The sequence below is a fragment of the Photinus pyralis genome, unplaced genomic scaffold (genome assembly GCF_008802855.1).
Source record: "Photinus pyralis isolate 1611_PpyrPB1 unplaced genomic scaffold, Ppyr1.3 Ppyr1.4_LG5, whole genome shotgun sequence".
Taxonomy (NCBI): domain Eukaryota; kingdom Metazoa; phylum Arthropoda; class Insecta; order Coleoptera; family Lampyridae; genus Photinus; species Photinus pyralis.
In genome coordinates this window covers 22,252,885-22,263,430 of record NW_022170596.1, presented here as the reverse complement: position 1 = coordinate 22,263,430, position 10,546 = coordinate 22,252,885, and the positions used below count along the sequence as shown (strand labels likewise).

Here is a 10,546-nt window from a genome sequence, read left to right as displayed (position 1 = left end):
GACCCAACTCCAAAAAAAATTATCATATATACCTGACCTCAATCCGTGGACACACTGTATAATCATCATAAAAAAACGAGTAAAAAAGTATAGGTTATATTACATCAATGCCTGCATCAATGTAATCGGGGCAAAGAATGCAAAAAATTGCCGTAAAGCAAAAGGTATACAGGGTGTTGTATTTAAAAAGTAACAACTTCGGATCAAATCTCAGAACCGGTTGTCCAAAAATGTTGTTTGGCTATGCTATTTGATTCTACGTAAAAATATCTAAAATAGGCACTTTTTACTTTTTTTCCATCTTACACGGGTAGTCAGATCTGATAACGTCCCAAAAATTCAAACTTTTCGATTTCGGCCTATATCTCAGAAACAAAAGTAGCTACGTTTATTTTGTTTATGGTATTAAAAGTTTCACTAAAAAGTGGCACAGGGTCGCAAGTCTCCCAGTTTCGAGCAAAATAGTCCACACTGTTCATGTAAGTTTTTCCCTGTATTTGGTATTTCTTAGAATTCCTAAAATCCTCATCACTTTCGTTAGCGAAACGACCAAACGCTTGTTTTTAAAAGACTATTTAAATGTATTCATCATTTTGGGATTGATTAGTACGGTTCAAAATTGTTAGGGTAAATGGACCAAGAATGTTGGAAATGAATAGGGAGCATTCGCAGGTAGGTAACCTTTACGGTCGCGTATTGCCGCGCTCATATGTGTAGTACAATTATTCACAAATAACGCAAATCTCTAACAAGCAGTGTAAATCTTGGGTAAATAATCTCCTCAATAAAACTAAGGCAATTCGAACTAAAACAACAAGGAAATGAATTTACAATCAACATTGTAACGGAAGCCCCCTAGCGCATTTTATTTAATTCGATTTTCCTAAATTGTTTGACTGTGTGTTTGCGTATGAAGGCTTGCGGCGCCAGAAAGTCGCAGGACGTGGTGCGTCTTAGTTTAGATTACAGATGGAGTTTACTTATATTGCAGTCGTGATTGACAAGCTAGCTATATGGCATGGGGCCTGCCGATTGAACTAAATTTCCAGTCCACTCGGTCTTGAGTTACACCTACCAAACCGGTATATGTGGATTTGATTAGCTGACGAACGTTGGATGGGCGTAGTTTCAAAAAATTAAGGAGGTGGGAATGAGAGATACTCGGGAGAAAGTACGCGTTAAGTCACGAGAGAGATCGCATTGAAGCGACGCCAACGGTAGAGAGCATTAAATTCCTGGTGAAGCACTAGGAAAGTGTACTAGACTGCGTATATACATAATTCATTCACCCTCCTGCCGTCATTTATGCGCAGATAACTTTTAAATGACATTTTGTTTACCGGTGGATTGCGTAATTTGGTGCAATCGCCTGGGGTATCAAAAAACGTTTTTGCTATCGGTGTGTTCCTTGACGGGGCGCTACCGGTAACATCCTGTCAATTCTGTTAGTGGTCCGTGTAGTCGTGCCTAGACCCTCTTCATTTCTTTGGATTCTGTTGACGGGCCGTGTATTTGTAACTCTCTCACCACGTAGGTATTTCGTCTTTATTTATTTATTGTCCCTCTCTTATTCTTGAATAAGTTCAATGGTGTCTGTTCTTTCTCCATACCTTTTATTTTCATTTGTTCTCTATATTTTAGTGGGTATCCAACATAATCTCTTCTGTAATTTTAGTATTGGCTTCCAATTTATGTAAAATTTCTGAATCATTTGCATTAACTTGTCAATTCCCGATTTGTCGCATTTGTTAAATTAAGAATGTAGTATCGATGTTTCCAAATACAGCACCATCCACGAATCGCTATAATATTTATTACATCGTTTAATTCTACATACTCGTATTGAATAGCATCCCTAAGAGAACATTCTAAATATAAATAAAACATTTAAATCGGTCATAAATTCATTTTGCGGGTTTGCAGGTAAAAGCAGCACTAGGAACAAAGGGATACTGTAAATTGAAAAACAACATATTTACGTAGAAAACATAATGGAATCTTGCATTTAATTCAAAAATGATCAGTATAATTATAAAAGGGCAATTTGTATGTAGAATGAGTTATACTTGACAATACCCATGCTGTACGGGAATGCTGTTAATTTGGCAAATAATCTAACACGATCATATAATTACTAGATGGATGCAATAGACGTAAAGGTAAACGGAATACGTTACCTTTGTAATTGTCGAAGCTGCACACAATATTCAAAAATTACCTCTGCCCCCAACAAAAGCACAAATACCTCTGCCTAAATTTCCCCTTTTAACCAAAGCCTAGACGAAAATTGTTAATATGGACGCGCCTGGTCGTCTGTCGATATGGATGATTAACTACCCTCGTATAGCGTCAGCAGGAAATACCTTTTACAGGTGGCCGTGTGCTGATAACATCAACCCCTTCGACAAATGATCGGATGGCTGTTTGTTAATCCTTTTTTTGACTCGAATGCAAATCTTGTGGAATCTGATACATATGTAGGTACATGTTGGGGAGTCGCGTTGTTTCGATCATTCCAGTACAATTAGAAAGGTAGATGCCGTGTTCAAATAACACAACCCGTCACAGTGGCAAAAATTAGGCAGTTTTGAACCTCAATCTTAAATTTCCACCAAGTATCATTACACATTACACACGTCAAGCTTCAAAACTCATGTTAAGTAAGTGCTTACGACGTAACATTGAAGTAACTAAATTCAGTCTCGAAATACAAATGTCAAGATTAAAATTTCAAGGTCTTTTTATATTACAGTTAAATTGACTGCCAGATAAATTTAACTGAAACATGAAAGCTGATGGCTCTTAGTGTTAAATCCAAGTTTCGGTGACCAACTCTACCGCTAAAGTGTTAAATTTGAAACACCGAGATTGTGACAAGATAAGATTCGAGGTTCAAACTTTGGTCTTTTAAAATCTTGAGTTGTAAATTTAGAGAATATAATCTAGTACCAGCACTCCCCCTTTAGTCTTTGCACTTATTAGCATATTATGCGATGAGAATTTTTTATACCCTTCCAGCGCTCTTTGCCATTACTCGACAAAATTATCTAATTAAACTCACCTAATTACAGTACAAACGTGTTTTCGCAAGTTTAATGTCATGCGGTTTTCACTCGGTAGCACTTTACGCGTCGGTTATGTAAATGTGGAGACAAGGGTCAGTGAGATAAAGTATCAAGTGACATACGCTGTCAACTAAGAAACGTAACTTGACCCTTCTTTATGTGGGTAGATATCCATGCTTAAATTGCCAAACGTCTATAATCAAAGTCAAAGTGGATGGACAAAAAACACGCAAATTCGTCCTTCACATGACCAACTTTCAGCAATTAGGTACGATAATACAACGTTTGTACCCTGCTCACGTTATTCTTTGCCACAAAAACAATTAATCAACCTTGATGATTAACAAAACCTTATTTGTTTCTAATATTGATTCTTCTCTTTCACCTCCTTAATCAGAAATGAGGCGACCTTAAAACTTCATATGGTAAATTAATTAAAACAAATTAATTGATGAACATGCAAAGTTTTATTTCTTGTAACATGTACGAGTATAAATAATTTAACGTTCTAGGTAATTGAATTTCTGGTGGCAATGAATTAAACGTACTCTCTTGCCATAATCCAATTTGGTCGTTGAAATGACAAAAAAAAGTACAATTGAATGCCATTCACTACCATTCCAAATACATAATTAGTCTTAAAAAAGTGCCCCCCAATGAATTATTAATTTTCTGAAATGCCGTATCGTTATTGATGGGAAATTAACTGAAAATTGTTCTCTTTGCCTCTAATCGCTGTGAACTACTTAATTAATTTTCCTTTCTGTTTCAGGTATGCAAATTAAAATCATCTCTGAAAGGGGGTAATCGTTTCATGAGCAGAGGGTGAGTTTTTAACATGTAATTGCGAAAACGAGACGAACAAGTATTTACTCCATTTTGTATAATGTTAGTTGGTATCACACACTCAACCAAAGCGTAACGAGAAAATTAGAAAGGAATTTAATTAAAATATCGTAAGCTGACGGATATTTAACAAAATTAATTATTTCGTATTAGCCGACGCGGGGTTGTCACTATTTTACCCCGTATGAGTAATGAATTAATTTTGTGTAATTTTAATGAATTTTTTGTAAGGAAAAGTAGGGTTTTAAATACGAGAAATATTTCAATCAAGAAAGCCACCTGTTGTAGGTAGTAGTTGGTATCTATTTGTGAAATCTAAGCCTACTGTGATTTGTCATATGGGAGCGATTGAACTTTATGTTAATTTGTAATGAAAACACAGCGTCAAAATATTTACATAATTCAACATCATTATGCTATGTGGTCGGTTAACATACCATTGCAACCTGAAACTCAAAAATATTCGAAAATTGCCCCAATGGATTCGTATTGTCACCAAATTCCTAAACATTTCCATATTTCCATCACTTCGCACACATTTCCAAAGTATCCAAAATTTCACACAATTTCCCGTGCGTTTCCATGATATTCTTAAACATTTCTAAGAGTTCCTGCACTTTTCATTGTCTTTCGGCCTTTCATATGACGATGTCGCGAAATTAATGTTCTTAGGGTTTGAGTCGGTGTGTCCGAGTCGATTCTTCCGTTATTAATTACTCATCACAAAACACCTAGATTAACGTTATCGCGTATGTATTTTTCGCCGATTAATAACTACTTTTTGCGTAGGTATAGGAAAACTATCTGGTGGGTAGAGAGCGAAAATTTTAATCAACGCGTTTTGAGCCGTCGTCGTGAGCCTCACGTCAAGGTTATAACAATTGTGGGTAATTAAGATCGATACTCGCGTATTGGAAAAGTTAAGCTAAGGGTTTGAACTAGCAGTTAAAATAGAGTGCAGGAACTGAGGGAAGAATAAATCGAAGCAGAACCCGTATTCGGAGGAAGTACGCGGTATTTCAATTGCGAGTCTCCAATATTTTCCAAATTTTCTCCCTAAATTGAACGGATAAATCTTACTTTTAAAAACGTAGATCTAAAATGATCGTTCTCACTGGAAGTTGGCCGGGTGTTCTTTTTCGTCGACTAATACGACATCTATAGACTATACCTTCTTTTATATACAGAACATCATTAGATTGTCTTAAATCAATGAGACTTTAAGGCAAAGTGATGTATTTTAAGTGGTATTCCTCGATATTCTATGGTAATCTTTGGTATTTTAATATTGTCATGTTATGTCAAAGGTTTATCAGAAATTTAATATTAACTCCTAGGGAATACCAACAGAATACCAGGAGCCTTGATGTGAGAAGATTACCTGTATAGCCCCCTCTTTGCACGTTAACTCTAGTGCACGTTCCAAGAAAAGTGAACGGCTAACAATGAGATGCAAATTGGCACTAAATTTATAAATTTAATGTCGGAAAGAATACCAGAGCATATCAAAGATTGTCCAGAAAATACCAGTGACTCCCGGTGTCTGCCTTAACGTAACAATATTCTAGTGACGTTTTCTGGTAATTTGTAGTATTCCTTGATATTTTGACAAGCTCATGGGCACTCAGTTGGCACCACTAAAGGCCAGCTTATGCAAAATCTCTGACCAATTGGTTTTACTTTCTAACACAGTATCTCAGGAAATAATTCATACCCCCCCCCCCTCTCCCCTCTAAGACAGCGCAATTTGTCTGGCACAGCTTCAAGCAACAAATAGTACATTTTTGTCATTCTTAAAAATGCGTTATTAAATACTGAAGCAATACGAAAACAATACCAGAAAATACTGTTAACTATTGCCCTCAGAAAATTTCAACCAATCATATTAATGCATATTACAGAAATCACCTAGCAACAGACAAATATCCTCGAGTATTCATGCACTTGTGCAATACCCGCGGGTATTACCTAAAATGAAACTTAAATAAATAATTCCAAATTTTATTAACGAAAATTACAATTTGTAAAATGGCAATGTGTAACTGAACCCATGCTTATTTTCGGTTTCATGCTTTTTGAAAAACCAAGTCTTTGAAAGGATCGAAACAAACATTATATTCTTCTTATCTTGCAAAATTTTTGTCGGGCAATAGTCATCCCGTATATCCCTCGTGCACGCCAAATACCAGATCTGAGTATTTCGCGAAATATTCAGGTATTTGGCGTGCACTTGGGATATAATACTTGAATACTACACAATATTAAAAAAATATCGGGCTTGTTAAGAGAGAATACCACTTGTATTAGTTAGGAAGGTAACCCGGAGAGGCGCGACAGTCTTTAGAACCTTTCAAAGGGGAAGAGCGAGTACTTACCTAAAGGGGGACAACAAGGCAGACTAAGATATTCTTGGTCTGGTCTTGACTAGCTAAAGAAATAAAATAATTGGCGGGGATAGAACATAAACAAGAATTTATGTCACAATCGTGGGTAATTTAATAAATGAAAATATTACAAATAGAACACTGTAATATCTAGATCTGAAATGTCAATATTTAAATTTAAATAAATTTTTAGTAAAAAGATAGATCAACACATAGTCAGAGAAAGTATTAGTATTGAAACAGGCCGCAGTAAACAACGGAGCTATAATTGTTAAATAAATATCAAACAAAGGTAGTAATTACAATTCAATTGTATCGAAAATCAATAGGTAATCAAACGTTATATCAAGAAGTTGTGAAAAATAAAAAAGTTTACCTTTGAACTTCAGGTTGCGACCTTGTGAGCTCAAATGGGCGCGTTCTGCTTTTTCTGTAACAGATAATAACACGCGGCACAATAATATTGCGGAAGCAACGTCTAACGTCTGATACGGATCAGGTAAATCGTATACTAAAAGCGTAATTAATACCCAATAAGAATCAGTAATTCAATTTAAGTGAACTAAACAAAAGCAAAATTTTGACTCGACCACGGATTGTTCGTACAAACGGTAATTATATATAAATGTAAAATATAAACGCGATGGTAAATTCAAGAAATCTACTTTACTACGCACAATTAACTAAAAATTGTAGATACATATCTGTTTCGGATTTGGCCTCGGAAGGTTCATCGTCGTGAAACAAGTAGCGTAACTAAAATCAGATATATCGGAGTAATTTACAAGACGACAATCTCCAAAAGGTTTCGTGAATATGTGCGGTTACAGAAACGATCTTGAAATCTCTAGGTACAAGCTGCGAGTAGGTAGTAATGTTGATAGAATTAAGTAGATTCATCAAGTTAATGTATGTGGAATGAGGTAGATCACATGACGCCGCCAATGTCAATCTTGTAAGATAGCGGGTCCAGGTAAAAATACGATGTCATTCACGTACTGCGTAAGTAAAAAGTAATATCCACCTAGATCATAACGTACAAGATAATTCAAAAGAAACAACGATGAGAAACTTAACAGAAAACTTTGGGGGTTGAGGGAAGATAAAGAAGATAAAGTCCCACAAAAATCACGTATGAAGACAAATGCTGCGTCATAAATGTACATTTAATTTTAATTAATCAAAGGAGCACACATCACAGACATCAGAGAGAGAAAGAGAAACCACTTCAACGAGATATGGTGACAGCCAAAACCCAATAAGCCCTTACACAGGTAAATACGAAGTCAGTAAAAAAAAGTAATGGCGTACCGAAGAAAAATAATTTGCATGTAACCCAACATGACGGTTGAATTTTCACGAAAAAGGAATACAACTGCACGCAATACCAAATTAAAGAGGAAGAGATAGTAACGATCTCTGACGGCGAAACAAATAAGTATTGTAATAAGAAATCTATAACACTTGGATGGCCTCTAGTGGCGAAAATAAAGAACAACAAAAATTGCCTGTGGCTAGCACAGATACCACCCACCCACACACTTGCACATGCGCTTTCTTTTATGTCTAAGAGTATGTGTACCAAATTTGAATCCAATCGGTTCACCAGTTTAGCCGGAAATGAGACATAAACAGAGATAGAGCGACAGACCGACTGAGCAAAAGACCTAATCATCGATATTTTGTTTGATTCGGATTCCTGGTGCTCCAAAACGTCATTTATACCCCCAGGCGAGACCTAACGTGCGGGTGGTAAACATCTTGATAAAGACTTAATTTTATTAATTTTGGAATGGCAGCAGCCTCGATCACTTTCAACGATTCTAAGAAATTATTTAAACAATTTTTTTATTGATGTATGTCTCCATAGTAGGTAATTAATTTTCTTAATTGAATTAATAGGTAATTAAAGTTTTTTTCTTGAGGTTATCGATTTCCCTTCCTTTATTATAACATCTTCGGACCTTTGCTGATATATAAGTACATATGACTTCTTGTTTGTAGGGTTACATTATTATCTTACCGTTTAATTGTATTTCATATTTTAACTAATTTGACGGTAAGATAATAATGTAACCCTACAAACAAGAAGGCATATGTATTTATATTTCAGCAAAGGTCCGAAGATGCTATAATAAAGGTAGCGAAATCGATAACCTCAAGAAAAAAAACTTTAATTACTTATTTCATACCTATCAATCCAGTTATTTAAACAAATTTTGAATAACACGTCGCATGACTCTGGACACGAATATCAAATTTAACATGAGAACTCTAATCCTGGGTCGTAAAACCTAGGGCTCGATTAAGCAGAAATTTGTCATTGACAAATAAAATAGCATTTACGTGGGCTATATCCAAATTGACGAAGCTGAAGGAAATAGGCTCTCAGGGCCTGTTTACAAATAGCGCACATGCATGCGATCTATAGACAATTGATTAAAGAAATTTTAATTACATTTTTTAATAATCCAATAATCTGGTCGTTAACTGCGATTTTCTGGGGCACAAAGAACTAAACAAAACACTCAAAATTTAAATAATAAAAATAAATAAACATCGTTTAGCACCCAAACTAGCGGAAAGTTGTTAACTACAAAGACATTGAAACTGTTGGATGCAGGTAAAAATTAATGAATGGAAAATGGTGAAAATGAAGGGTATAAATTCCTGTCGAGACTAAAGCAAGGCACACATTCAAGTACACGCGACGCCTACTTTATTTCGCAGAAAGCTTAAACTATTCCATGTTGCTCTCTTAACTGACCTAATATAAATGCAATAAGTCGGTTTTCCAATCTAACACCTTGTGCAAAACCTTGCGGTAGGTCTGACATCAATTCAAACTTGAGATAATAGTTTCGCAACAAATATAGGAGACACTTATGCAAATAATAATCAGGTAACTACATCATAAAATCAATAGTTCATTAGTTGGTTTATGCTAGAAACATATTCGAAATTCTCTTGCAAAACTTGTAATAATACTCTCTACAAATGAAATGGAAATGAAGCTTCCCGAATCAATATACCACGTACATTTTCCACGCAGAATTTTTCTCAAATTGTTAAATAATGTAAATTGGTTAAGGTTACATTTTCAGCAGAGCAGAACTGTTTTAGTGGTTGAATAAATTTACATTGTCAATTGAACAAATTTTGTAGGTATTTATTTTCTTACACAATAGAGCCCCGTGTCTCGGAGAATGCCCAGTAATTCTTTTTTTTTTGTCACCCTACGCGTAAGTGGTAGTTGAGATACAATGCATGAGTTAACGTGAACGATGCGATTTCCAGGGAAATTTATTTTTGAAGTGTTCCAACGTAAAACGTTTATAAAAGTTTCAATTTCACCTTTCAAATGCGAACAATTCGTGTATCCCTTTGAAAAATTTTTACAAGGACTATACAAGCTGTTATATACTGCGGGTTCGAGATCAGAAGGGCCACTGTGGGCATTCTTGAAAGGGTAAGAGATACCAATTTGATTAAATGGGAGAAAAGTTGCGCGCTCAAAGGTCTAAGAAGCTCCGGTTTTTTGGATTTTACGAACTATTTGACGTTAACCTAGAGCAAAACCAATGACTCTTTTTTGGGGAACTATAATCAACTTCATTTTTTGAAATACGGCCCTAATATTCCTATAACATATTCTTAAAGCCCTTTTTATTCTGAATTCACTTATTCATTTAGTCTAGCCGTCAGAGGTTTTGATGAGGAAAAATAAACGTTAATATCACTTTTCAAACTGTAAATAATCAATTTTGATTGGAGCATTTGTTTAGACAAATGAAAAGTAAATATTTATGATCGAGCGATGAAAATATTTCAGCACTTTTTCGTTCCTTGTTAAATTGTCTGCAAAACGTTATCCCACATTTTTTTTCTCAGGATGATAGTTTCTGAGATATTGTTCCTGAAAGGTGCCAACCCCCCCCCTTCAAATATCTTACACTCACCGTATTGGGAAAGAATGGGTATTTGGCAATGATTATTATTTCTATGAATACCAATGAAGAGAAAAAATTGAAAATAATTTTGTTTAAATGTTTATTAAAGATATATTTTACAAAGTTCTTTGTCTTCTTATTTTTTTGGGAATCGGTGAATCTCCTGTCTGAGATGTATCTGAAGTCTACGCACGGTGTGGAAGGTCGAGACACAAATTATTTCTTCAACTTCCTCCTGTCCATTACAAGAAATCAACATCATCAGCTGTGATGTGCTGACTGGAAATGATCCATTCTTCAT

At 35.3% G+C, this 10,546-nt stretch overlaps 1 long non-coding RNA gene across 1 annotated transcript in view; it reads left to right on the top strand.

Moving 5' to 3' along the window:
* Nucleotides 1–3,837: 3,837 nt before the first annotated feature.
* The window catches only part of LOC116172382, a 54,172-nt gene continuing 47,463 nt past the window's right edge, over nucleotides 3,838–10,546 (top strand). Inside the window, exon 1 of the long non-coding RNA XR_004145645.1 lies at nucleotides 3,838–3,890. This is a non-coding gene — a long non-coding RNA (uncharacterized LOC116172382). The remainder of the gene's footprint in view (nucleotides 3,891–10,546) is intronic.